The sequence below is a fragment of the Pantherophis guttatus genome, chromosome 3, assembly GCF_059756535.1.
Source record: "Pantherophis guttatus breed Tessera chromosome 3, ASM5975653v1, whole genome shotgun sequence".
In the NCBI taxonomy this organism is placed as follows: Eukaryota; Metazoa; Chordata; class Lepidosauria; order Squamata; family Colubridae; genus Pantherophis; species Pantherophis guttatus.
Genome location: NC_142065.1, coordinates 156309038 through 156321253, shown reverse-complemented (window position 1 = coordinate 156321253; position 12216 = coordinate 156309038). Strand labels below are relative to the sequence as shown.

The following is a 12216-nucleotide window of genomic DNA, read 5'->3' as shown; positions in this document are numbered from 1 at the left end:
AGCAGTAAAAGCAAGCATATTAGCACAATTTTTGTTTAAATTTTATGGAAGAACTTACCATCTTGTTTGTTTTTAAGACTATAGAAGGGTATTTTTCAATAGATACATATGGTTTTGTATTTCATTATTGTATAAGATATGCAAAAATTTCATTTTACTAGGAAGCAGATAACAGCGTCTCTTCAGTCTTGTGGGATTTTGTCTTTGCCTCCTGTTTCCTGAGACACAGCTTTCCCATTCAGGAGACCTGTCAGACTCATTCCAAGTACAGAGCTTTATGTAACATTTGTTTAATGCTGTGTATTTTTAAAGCATGTAAAATAGTTAAAGTTTTAGATAGTGTTCATTTTTCTCAGTGATTCAGTAATTCCACACATTGTCATGTGATTATGTACCCTTCTCTATTTTTTTAACTTACAATTAAAGATTATTAACAGTGCTCTAGTATATAATGTCTAAATGGGTAAACTATGGCTTGTGATCTGAAGCATACTATACTTGAAGTATATTATGTACTACAGTTTTTGTAAATTATGGTTGGCATAATATAAGAAGCGACAAACTATTGTTGCTTCTGTTCCAGAAGTCACTCTGCCTATAGACAACATTAGAAAAAGAAGCAGCCTGGTGACTCTAAGCCATATTTTACTTCCGTTTTTGGAAATTCTGTGGGCTTTGGACTAAATTACTATAATTTTGATATTTTGGTGCGATAGCTGGATTTGATTGAGAGAGAAGATGGTTACTTAAACTATTTTTCAGGTTAAACATTTTTATTTATTTTTTTTGGTTACTGTGTTTTCCCACAAACGTTTGTACCTGGAGAACATTATGATGCAAAGAGGATCAGAATCAAGAATGTTAGCTTTCAGAACTTCATTACAGAACTCCAGAGTTTGAAAACTAGAAACTAGCATAAATACTTTGGAAACTAAAAAAAGTCTTGAGGCAAAAGAAGCCGAAAACAGGCTAAGAATTGTTAGGACAGAATCAAGGAATGCAAACTGGTCAAGAATCAGGGCCTGAATTTTATATCTGAAACGCTTCTCACATTACAAGTATATAGAACATACACACACAATATTTATATATAAAAATTGTTTCAGTTTTGACTTGATTTAGATAAAGTAATGAATATGAATATTTTAACCTCTTGTAGAACACACCCCTCTTTTGTAGTGTTGATGCTAAAATAAGTATCCTGTAATTCTGCTAATTTTTCTATATTTTTCTTCCTTACAGAATCTTGCTGCATGTATTCTCCACCCCAAGTCTTAGTTTTGTAGCTAGTTATCTACTCTGCTGAAGGTCTGGTACTGCCACTGTATATGCTGTGAAGGCAGTTAAAATGAGCACTAATCAATCTTACAAAGTCAAGCAATGAGCATTAGGAGGCCACTATCCTGTGACTAAACACACCCCTTTTATGGAGTGTTGGTGCTAATAAAGGGCAGCTTATTACTGAGGCAGAGACCAAAGCTTGGGTGAGGTCAACCATGACTGGCAGTCATCAGTCATTCTTAATGATACTTTTTCTCGTGCTTTCTAAGGGATTCTGAGTAGAGTGCAAATCATTTGGGGTCATCCATAGTTCATGTACCCACAGATGGTAAAGGTTTTGAAAGATAGGTTTAAACTTGTACTTAAAAAAAAGAACTTCCCAACTAGATATTTTCAAGTAGACAATAAACAAACACCAATAGAATCTCCTTCCCTCTTGCAGATCATTATATTTGCTTTTAGTGTGAAAAGATATTTACACACTAGAATGCTTTGTGTCTGATAAAGAACTACATAAATTTATTTTTATGATGTCTGTCTTCTTTAATTATTGCCTTTGATGTGTATTGGTGACTAAATAGAGCTTAACAGGATTTCTTTCCCTTCTTAAATTTCGCAAAGTGAAACTCAGCCAGTCCCTGACAGATGTCTGTTCCTCACCTTCAGGATTATTTTATAAATCCCTTTCTGATGAGCGGAAGTGTCAAATCAAGGACAGGCCATAAAGCAAAAGTATAAACCTTTTAAAGAGAGATCCTGATAATATATTTAAACATTTTTTACTATTTTTGAAATTGTTATATGTCTGAAAAATATATTTTATTTTAAAAGTGAAAATTGGATCATAATTTTGCATGTAATGTGATATTATTCCTCATACTCCTTTTAAGTTGCATTTCATGCATATTGAGAAATTAACTATGCTAGAGATTAAGGAGTACAAGTAAGTGGTTTATTAAACTTTTCTCTGTCTGTCTTTTACAAAGACTCATTTGTACTCATTTGTTATAGGTTGCTTTGATTGTGGTTTTCCTATGCTCTTCCCCCCTTCCATTTAATTAATTTGCAGCTAAACATAGCAGGTATGAAGAAATGTGAATTCTTTTTGTTGACTTCAAGATTTTTACCTCTAATAAACAGTTTATTTTTGCTGATAAAAGCTACAGTAAACTGAAATCAACACCTTCTGGTTTTTTCTGTCAGTTTTGAATCACAACACAAGGAAAAATAGGTTGTGTTGTGCATAGAATCCAGACGTTGTCCTGATGTTTGTCTTATGAGCGTTTACTTCCACTAGTAACATTCAAGAGCTCAGGAAGAAATAACTTACGTTTTGCTAGAGCTAAGTTGGAAAAATCCATATGGTCACCAGAGGGCAGCAAAAGGATTCAGAAATCTCTAATATTGAAAGGTCATCTGGATTTTGACATTTCAGATAAGGTAGCCACATCTTTAAAGTTCATACTAATTGTATAATTAGCTATGTATGAAGCCCATTTGGGAGGTATATTAGTTTGTGAACATATGTACAGTACCTTGTATGTTTGAACAGATGGTTGGAATTCTTATGTAAATAAATACTACAACCACTTTAAAATAACCACATGAAACTATTTTCTTTTGATATTCTTTTGTTAGGGTTCAATTGTGCCATGATATATAATGATAATTCTCTTATTATATACTATTCTTTCAATTTAAAACTAGTCTCTTCAAACTCTATAAGTAAATATATTTCTGATGTTGGAAAATATGTGCAGCTTCATAAACAATTGAAAATACACAATTCTACCTATGATAAGAAATGGTCCTTGTTGAAGCTTTATTCAAGAAAGCACTTAAAGATGAGGGTGTTTATGTATTTAAATTTAAGAATATGCTTTAAGTGCTTTCCTGAATTTGGGCCAATGTTCCTGATGCTTCCTCCTGTTGAGACCAGATGTCATGAGAAACAAATCAGGCTTCATGTGTCTGACTTTTTGCTTTCTACATGTAGCCCTGCTTGTTAAGTGTTTTAGTCTTATATATAATCAGATAGCAGCACAATTTATATTCTTGAAAATGATGGACAAAGAGAACTAGAATGTACTTTAAACAGGAATCTGGATATTTGTAGAGCACTTCATTTTAGGTAAATTAGGTTTACTTCAGAGTACTGCTACTGTTCCCAAACCTTCTAGAAATAGGTTTTAATTATTACGTAGTATAACTCCTCAAAGGTTTAGCTATTGCAAATAGGTAAGCACCAACCATTTGCAGTTGATTAACCAAAGATTAAAAATATACTTTATCAAATCCACATTTTTACTGCAATGGATGCATACAATTCTTTTGCTAAATGTTGGGGGAAAGGAAACTTTTGCAGCTGACTCACTGATTTGTGAGCATAGAAACTCTTACTGTGGTTCAAACTGCATTTAAGTAAATGCTTAAATTGCTTCAAGTTTTCAAATTTAGCTAAATAATTAAAGCATCTAGGGAGGTATTTTAATATACTATCACAAAGTCTGAACTTTTTGAATCTAACATTCTTGACAATTGGAAGCATATTTTGGACTAAACTTTTCCTCATCCCGGTTAAACTACTTTTTTGATAAAATAATGAGACTATTACTAGGATTGAGGAAATCCTTTTGACAGGTGATGTTTTAATTTTGGAAATTCACATACAAGCCCAACTTGTAATAAAATTATTAAAGTAGGAGTGTCTTTCCTGGCTCACATGGCATTCAGATGCTTATACTGACTGTCTCTGCATGCCTAGTATAGCCATTTCACTCATGTATCTATGTTTTATATTTATGTATTTCTTGAAGATATTTCCTGGCTTTTTCTCCAGAAGCTCAAGGTGGGTCTCCCTTCATTTTTATCCTCACAACAACAACCCCAAATTGTAAGGTTGTGTGGCCAACAGAAACCCTAGTGCTGGCTTGATTTTTATTTGAATACTAAGAATTGTATCCAAAGATGTCATGCCATTAGTCTAAACCTTCTACAACTTACTAGTGCTAGTTCTGCAAATGTTTACAGAAATTATTGTAAGTAGTTTTCTGTAATTGGGTACTCTCCACATGAATTGTAGTACAGCTGTCAGAAAATTCTGGTTATCATAGTCAGCAACTCTACTAAGGGAATGAGTCTCCTCCTTCCTTTTCTGTTGGGCACCACACAGTGCTTAGGTAAATGGTTCATTAAGTTGATGGAAAGCTTAGAGTTATGGTTCTGTCTCCTTTGGCTCATGACATTCCTTTCTTCCTGAGCTGTTCTCAGGGTACCCATAAGATAAATAAGAGAATTGACACTTGGAAAAAAAATCCATTGGTTTCACCTACTGCCCAGAACATCTCATCTTATTCTCAATCTGTGTTATGATTAGGTTGCCAAGTTTTCAAGTAGAGTATTTGCAGGACTGCCTGTCTCCAATTATTTCTGCTTAGTCCATGAGAACTGGGAAAATAGGCATGGGTTCTTTTTATGATGCAAGAGATATGCCTCTATTGCAGAACCTGTCCTGAGAAAAAACATTACTCTTGAGGGTTTGGTTGACCTTGACTCTTCTGTCCTTCTATATCACAGGTGTCAAACTTGCGGCGTCACGTTGCTGTCGTGACGTTTTATGATGTTTTTTTCCCTTCATGGAGCTGCGGTGGGCATGGCCTGCGCGTGATGCATCCGGCCTGTGGGCCGCCAGTTTGACACCTATTGACCGTGTTCTGTATCCTTATATGTAAGGTCAGAAAGCAGGATTAGCTCCTTTAGTATTAAAGTTATTGAATTAAGATAAGGATTGGTAGGCCTCAGTTAATTCTGATTTTTTTGTTATTTATGTTACCTGATGTTATTTTCTATTCCTGGTGTTTATTGTATTATATTTTCTCCTATGCTCTTACCAACTGTAAGACACTAGAGTTGCATTTTGAAAATTGGTTAGCCATATTCAGCTAATGAATTAATTAAAATATTAATAGTAATAATTTATTGTGTGCTGATTTAAATTCTTTGGATCTTAAATTTGTCAGATACGTGAAAGCCAGTTTGGTTTAGTGGATAATGCAGCAGGCTAGAAACCAGGAGGCTTATTGTAGACCTGCTTTAGGCATAAAAGACAGCTTGGAACTAGTCACTCTCTCTTAGCATGTAACATCAGGCTTTGGCAACAAGTCAATCAATCAGTTTGTATGGATTGGATGGATCCAAACTTCATTGACCAGATCCACACTTCATTGATCTGAAAAAAGTGTATCCTGCACTTTTAGGAAAAATGCTAGGAAGAAAACGAAATTGTCAGATAGTTAATACTAAAACCATCTTAAAAGAGTTATGCAAAAACATCACTCCACCTGAAACCTGGGCATATGAAAATCTTGGCATAAATGTATTCCTTACTTTTACTGCAGACATTGCTCTACTTACAAAACTCTTGAGTTACAAACTTCAGCTGATATGAATAAACCTGTCTATAACTCCAACCTAGAAGGTCCCAGAAGTTAAGAGAAGGCATGCCATAAACTAACTCTTTCCCTCCTTCTGTTCACATTCTGTTTGCTCCACATGCCTACTGTTCACTATTTGGTTTTGTAATGACTGGATATGGTTTGTATTGTAGTGTCTGAAATTAGGTGCAAAGTTAATTTTTGTGTTTGTTTGAACTTATGAATGAAAGGGACCCATGAACAGCTTCTTGGAACATAACTTGTTCGTAAGCAGAAGAATGTCTGCACTGAGATAGTTTCAACCCTATTAAAGGCCCACACATATATATTTCAGCTAAAACAGGTTAATACAATATAGATGCATAAAGATCATGTACAAGATTTTTTTGTGTAATTGTATGAGACTTTGGCAAAATGACTTCTACCTCACACCTTTGTATGTTATAAGCCGGTGTAGGATTTTTGTATTGGAAAGTTTAGCATCTTATGTAGACAAAGCTATACTATATATTAAAGTTATATTAACATTCCTGCTGAAGGCAGTCAACAAAAAACAATATATTATTTCAAGGGTGAAATGTAAATCTTTGAAGTATTTATTGTATCTTGGAAGATTCAGCTTTTCTACCTATTGTTAAGGTTTGGTTTTAGGATTGTTCCTTCTCTTTTTTTGAGATGTCACGTCTTCAATCTGTGATTCCACACCTTGGTTGAAATTTTTTTTTTTTTTTTTGAGGGGGTACCTTTTTTTTTGTAGTCCATCTGTATGAATATGTTACAACTCAATGTGAGTTCTTTCGATTAAAGAAAATATTTAAATTGTAATCCATGCAAAATGACCATATGTGAAACTATGAGAAGCCATAATAATGGTCATATGTTATTAAATGATTTAGCATTGTTGTGGTAAGGAAGAGGGAATACAGTTTCAAGATATCCATGTATTTATAATAAAAAAGATTAAAAGTAAAGTCAGATATATTTCTCCCTTTTCCTTTTTTTCTCTAGAGCAGTCAAAAGATATACTGTATACCCTGTGAAAGGGTGCTTTCAATCCAGTTATCCACTTTGCCCAGTCTCAGATTCCAGAACCTTCTACATACTCTCATTGGTTAAACCACTAAGCCTTTGATTCCTTCCTGATTACACTATGCAAGACATCTATCAAACACTGTCTTATCTGTTTGTAAGGCAGCTCAGGCCTCAGATTTAAGTCATGGGTTTTGGCTACAAGTTGGAGTGTGATTAATAATTGACTAATGTAGCTTTTATTTATCACAGGCTAGCACATTTCACCATTACCGAGTTAACATAAATTAAGTGTAAGCTGTCGTTCAATCTGTTTTTCAACTCTCCCCTCCCCAAATCTTAAGTCTATCTTTCACTTTTTTAGAAACAAAATCCTTACACAGGGCACAGTCTCAGTCAGTGCCAAAAAGTTGATTTCCTTTTCAGTGGAGTCATATATCACTAGCCCTCCCAGCTGCAGTGTCAGCCTCTGACAGAATGACATGTGTCATTTATCAAAGGGGCCAGGCTGGGCCTTGGGAAACGTACATGACAAAGCCTGAGAGAGTTCATTTCTTAGTCCCCTCCTACCCTCCCTGAGCCTCTTGCCAGGAAAGCCTGTGATGTTTCTGTCTTCACAGCATTACTGTAAGTCCTTCAACCTTCACAGAATTAACCCTTAAAGCTACAGCCATCATCACTACTAGGGGGTATTCCTTAGAGAGTTCTGCCATCAGATTTTCTAAAAAATTAATTTAATTTATTTTTAGGTAAGAATGTGATTAGTAATGATATGTTGCTGGAAAATTCTACCACTTGATTTCCTGTCATCTCTACTTATAGCTTCTTAAAAGTAATTTATGCTATGGATAGTATACAAGAACAAAAATACAAAGTTTTGTCATAGCAAGGCAAGGCCTAAAAACTCATCAGTACAGTAAAATGTTGCACTTAAACTCTAAATAGTATGGAGCAGGCAACATTATTCATAGTAAGGTTTACTTCTGAGTAAATACACAGTCGAGTGCTGAGTTGTAAAAAGCTATGGTACTATATAAGCGCAGAATAAATTTCTGTATGTGAATGATTTTTTTGCTTAAATATTTTACCTGATAAACATTTTGCATGGCTATTTCAAACACTAAGTTGAAATACAAACAGCTAACGTTTCTTTTGAATGGAATTTAATGTTTGAATTTCATAACATCTTACAAATGAGGTGATTTGCTTAGCTTTCAAAATTCTTGTAGAAGGTGTTTTTCTTAGCATAGAAAAGAAGCAAAAGCAAGGTGTCACTTACATTGAATTGTTTAATATCTCTAATCATGTTATTTAGTCCTATAACCAAGGTAATGATTAACGGTTTAAATGTGAAAATTATTTTCTCTCAAACATGCAGAATACACTGCAAAACATAAAAATGTATTTTGGTAAAACAAGTATAATAATGAAAAAAAAATTTCTCTCTGTTTTACATACGGTATACACATTGCTTTAAAAACAGTATGCATAGTTGGCTGTCACAATAATATTATTTATGGCATCCAAAAATCATTTACAGATACAATTAAGGGGATTCAAGCCTCGGTTAGGAACTTTCTAGAAAGAAATCCTATAAATTAGCTATTGCTCAGGAGTGGCTGTTTTCTAGTCAGGGCTGGTCCTTTCATTTGTCTACATAAGGCTAATTTATTTTTGCAGCCAGATGTGAGCTGACAGCCATCACTCAGAGTTTCCTTCCCCCACTGTTAGGAGGTCGGAAAAACAGTCACGTTTCCCATTTTACAAAATTCCCATCAACATTATTGAAGATGGATGTATCTTTAAAGCAAAGATTGATTGTGGATATCGGAGTTATGGTGTCATTTATCATGGTGAATATTATTTAGACTTGGATTGTACAAGGCTGTAACTTGAGACACAGCCAGGGGAGGGACAATCTGGAAACGAGGATCCATGAACTTTAATGGATGAATGCTTTTTCAAAGTCCACGCACTGTAGTATGATTTACTTTTCTTATAGAAAAGAAACAAGCATTTCAGTTTTAAAGGGCCAGCATGCCTTCTTGTTTCCTTTTGTGGACCCTTCATAGACATCAAAGGCTCACAGCTGAGACACAAATAGAATGATAGTATATGAATTTTACATGTATACAATTAATCATAGTTTAAATATATCACTAGAGACATTAAATGAGGTGTACTCGAAGCTTTTGTTTGCTTGAGCTTTTACTCATGTCATTACTAAAGTGTCCCAACATATTTGTATTGTGTAAGAGAGAGAATTATCTGAAATTATATTGGCATTAAATATAACATAATAACCATTGTGTTATATTGTGCAAGCGTTCTATATCAAACTGAGTCCAAAACAACTAGTTGTTCACTCTTGAAGTCTCCTTGGTAGGATGACTGAAAAAAACTCAGTTATTCAACATAGCAATACTGTAAATGTTTGGATATGTTAAAATATGTTTTAAAAGTATAGATTTGCAGTATATACTTAATTCTTTGGATGTGTGAACACATGGTAAGCACACAAGAAAATTTTCTAGGGAAGAGCCAGTTTTAACCCTAATATTAAGAATGTGCTGTATATGCTAGTGTTTAAATTAAATGCCTTTGAAAAGTGAAGTGTGTTTGCATTTTAGTATAGAAACATGGCAATAACATTTTAATCACCAGCTTATTTTAGATTCTAGAACATTCACTAAGTTCACAAACATTCATGAAGGTCATATAACATGTTTCTCAATATAGTTAATTTCTACTTCATAATTTTTGTCATTAAAGTGAATTAACTTTAATCTGCTGTAAAGATTCAGCTGAATCATAAAATCTAGGTCATCTTGTGAAGTATAGAATAGATGTGTGGCACAAACACCCTGATGGCTTAAAACATAATTTTTGAAAGTAAATGCATGCTAATCAATCCCAAAGTAATCTTGATAGTGTAATGTCATGAATCCAACTGAAGCTTATTCAACTGGTTGCTTTGGCTGCTTACTTGCATCACAAAAATAGTCATGGTTATACTCAGCATGAGGTCTTGTAGAATTAGTTTTGAGCAATAAAATCTAAAGATTAGATATCTAACTTCCATTTAATATAGACGGTAGATTAACTGCATGTGGAGACTCTTTATTTTAGTCTTCAGCTAATGGCATTCTAGTGATCCAGAAAGCAAGCATTTATTAGTGGGGATTGTCTTTTAACTAAATGTTAGTTTGTTTATGTTTTACTATTTTAGCGTGGTTTTATATCTTTGTATAATTTCTGCCTATTATAGGTTGAAGATCTAGAATATAAATGTTTGCATAAATAAATTCATATTTCATTAAAAAATATAAGATGCCTTTAAATCAAATTGAATTTCTGGTAGTTGTATCTATACAGTTTTCTTGGAAATATTAAGGGAATGGATTGCTATTCTTTCCAATATTTTTGTTAAATTTCCCATTTTCTAATCAATTCCACATTTAAGTGTTAAGTATGAACTAGGACTGACCTTGTTCACTTTTTGAAATCATCCAAGGTAAGCCAGGTGCTAGTACCTGCTGATGCTCTTACTACACACTTATAAATACTATTTTTTCTTTCATTTAAAAAATGGAGGAAGGTTCTTGGTAATAAACTACAAGATTTTACCAAGTGAGAAAAATATAAAACATAAATAAATTTCTGTGTCATTACAGTATAGAATGAAGCAACAAAAAGAGAAAATAACTGAGCATCTGTTCAAATTGCATTTATCTTCTATTTCTAACTAACGAAGAGAATCTATCATATGGAACAATAAAGGGCATTTATTTTTCCAAATACTGATTTACTTGTTGAGGCTGATCTTGCATTTATATTTAGGTATTCTTGACAGCTCATGCTTCTCTGTGGCATGTGATATTATACCAGTGTACATTCTAAGCAGTTAATTGACTATATAGTAATCTAGGTAAAATAGAACATTTGCAGGGGAAGTTATTTTGCACCATTATTTCAGGGGATTTCAGACTTTTGGAGTCCCAAGTCTGAGCCCATCATATTGATAGTGGTAACACAAAAGAAAAATACCTGTAACTTTCAATAGGTCTTGCAAGATTGTTAACATTTTACCAGATTTTGGTAAAGTCACAACATGTTGATATTTAATCTTTTTATTTAGTGGACTTTGGTAGATGAATGTTCAAATTCACATTACAGTATCTGCTAAAACAATAATTGGTAGCCTTAGGTATGTGTAATTTTTTTTTGCCTCTTGTTATATTATCTGCTACTTTTAATAACTTTGGAAATAATATCATTAAATCTGCAGTTCTGTGTACTGTGGGATTTGCTGCTAGTTGATTGCTCGTTTACTATTCTTATAAGCATGTTTGCTTTCATACATAGAAGAAAAGAAATGTAATCTAGTAGGAATCTGCCAATATTGATAAGTGTACATAGTGAAGTTTGATAAAAAAACCCAAAACAACAACTCACTGCCATCAGATGAAATAATTGCAATAAGATATATTTCAAAATAAGTGTTTGGAAATAAGATCTATAAAAGTGAAAGATTTGTAAATATTTGAGTTTAGGATCAACTTGATTTACCATTTAATAGGAAAAAAATGGCTTAGATCATGAGGTGAAATCCAGCAAGTTCTGACAGGTTCTGGAGAACCGGTAGCGGAAATTTTGAGCAGTTCAGAGAACTGGTAGTGGAAATTTTGAATAGTTTGGAGAACCGGCAAATATCACCTCTGGCTGGCCCCAGAGTAGGGTGAGAATGGAGATTTTGCAATATCCTTCCCCCAGGACTGGGGAAGGAATGGGGATTTTGCAGTATCCTTCCCCTGGAGTGGGGTGGGAATTGAGATTTTGCAGTATCCTTCCGCTTCCACGCCCACCAAGCCATATCACACCCACCAAGCCACGCCCACAGAACCTGTAGTAAAAAAAAAATGGATTTCACCACTGGCTTAGATGCTAACAATTTGCCTTAACTGCATTTAGGTTTGGGTTCTTCTCTATCTCAGTAATACTCCTTGTAGCTTGCATAGGAATATTGCTTAGGACCTGGTTATCTACGGGACCGCCTGCTACCACCAATAGCCTCCCACCGGCCAGTACGCTCCCATAGAGAGGGGCTCCTCTGGGTGCCGTCAGCCAAAAAATTTTGACTGGCAGCCCCTAGGGGGAGAGCCTTCTCTGTGGGGGCACCTACGATCTGGAACGAGCTCCCCCGGGAGATACGGAGGATCCCGGATCTTCGCACCTTCCGTCGCACGCTTAAAACGTTTTTATTTCATCAAGCTGGCCTGGCCTAAATCTTCTCCTTTTTTAAATTTAAATTTTAAACACAAATTTTAATCAGTTTAATTATGGGGTATTTTAAAATTCAGCCTAAATTATTTAATTTGTTTTAATCTATTTTAAATTTTGTATCTTTGTGTTTTATCCTCTAGCTGTTCACCGCCCTGAGTCCTTCGGGAGAAGGGCGGTATAGAAATTTAAT

The 12216-nt window shown here is 34.4% G+C and overlaps 1 protein-coding gene across 2 annotated transcripts in view; it reads left to right on the top strand.

The window, feature by feature from the left end:
* Positions 1–12216, top strand: part of TSHZ1 (teashirt zinc finger homeobox 1) — an 85425-nt gene that overhangs the window by 11349 nt on the left and 61860 nt on the right. The window contains exon 1 of one of the 2 annotated variants that reach the window (XM_034429339.3): positions 167–265. The exons of the other annotated variant lie outside the window; for it this stretch is intronic. The gene's annotated coding sequence lies outside the window, so the exon portion shown is untranslated. Of the gene's footprint in view, positions 1–166; positions 266–12216 lie in introns of those variants that run through there. 2 annotated transcript variants of the gene reach the window in all.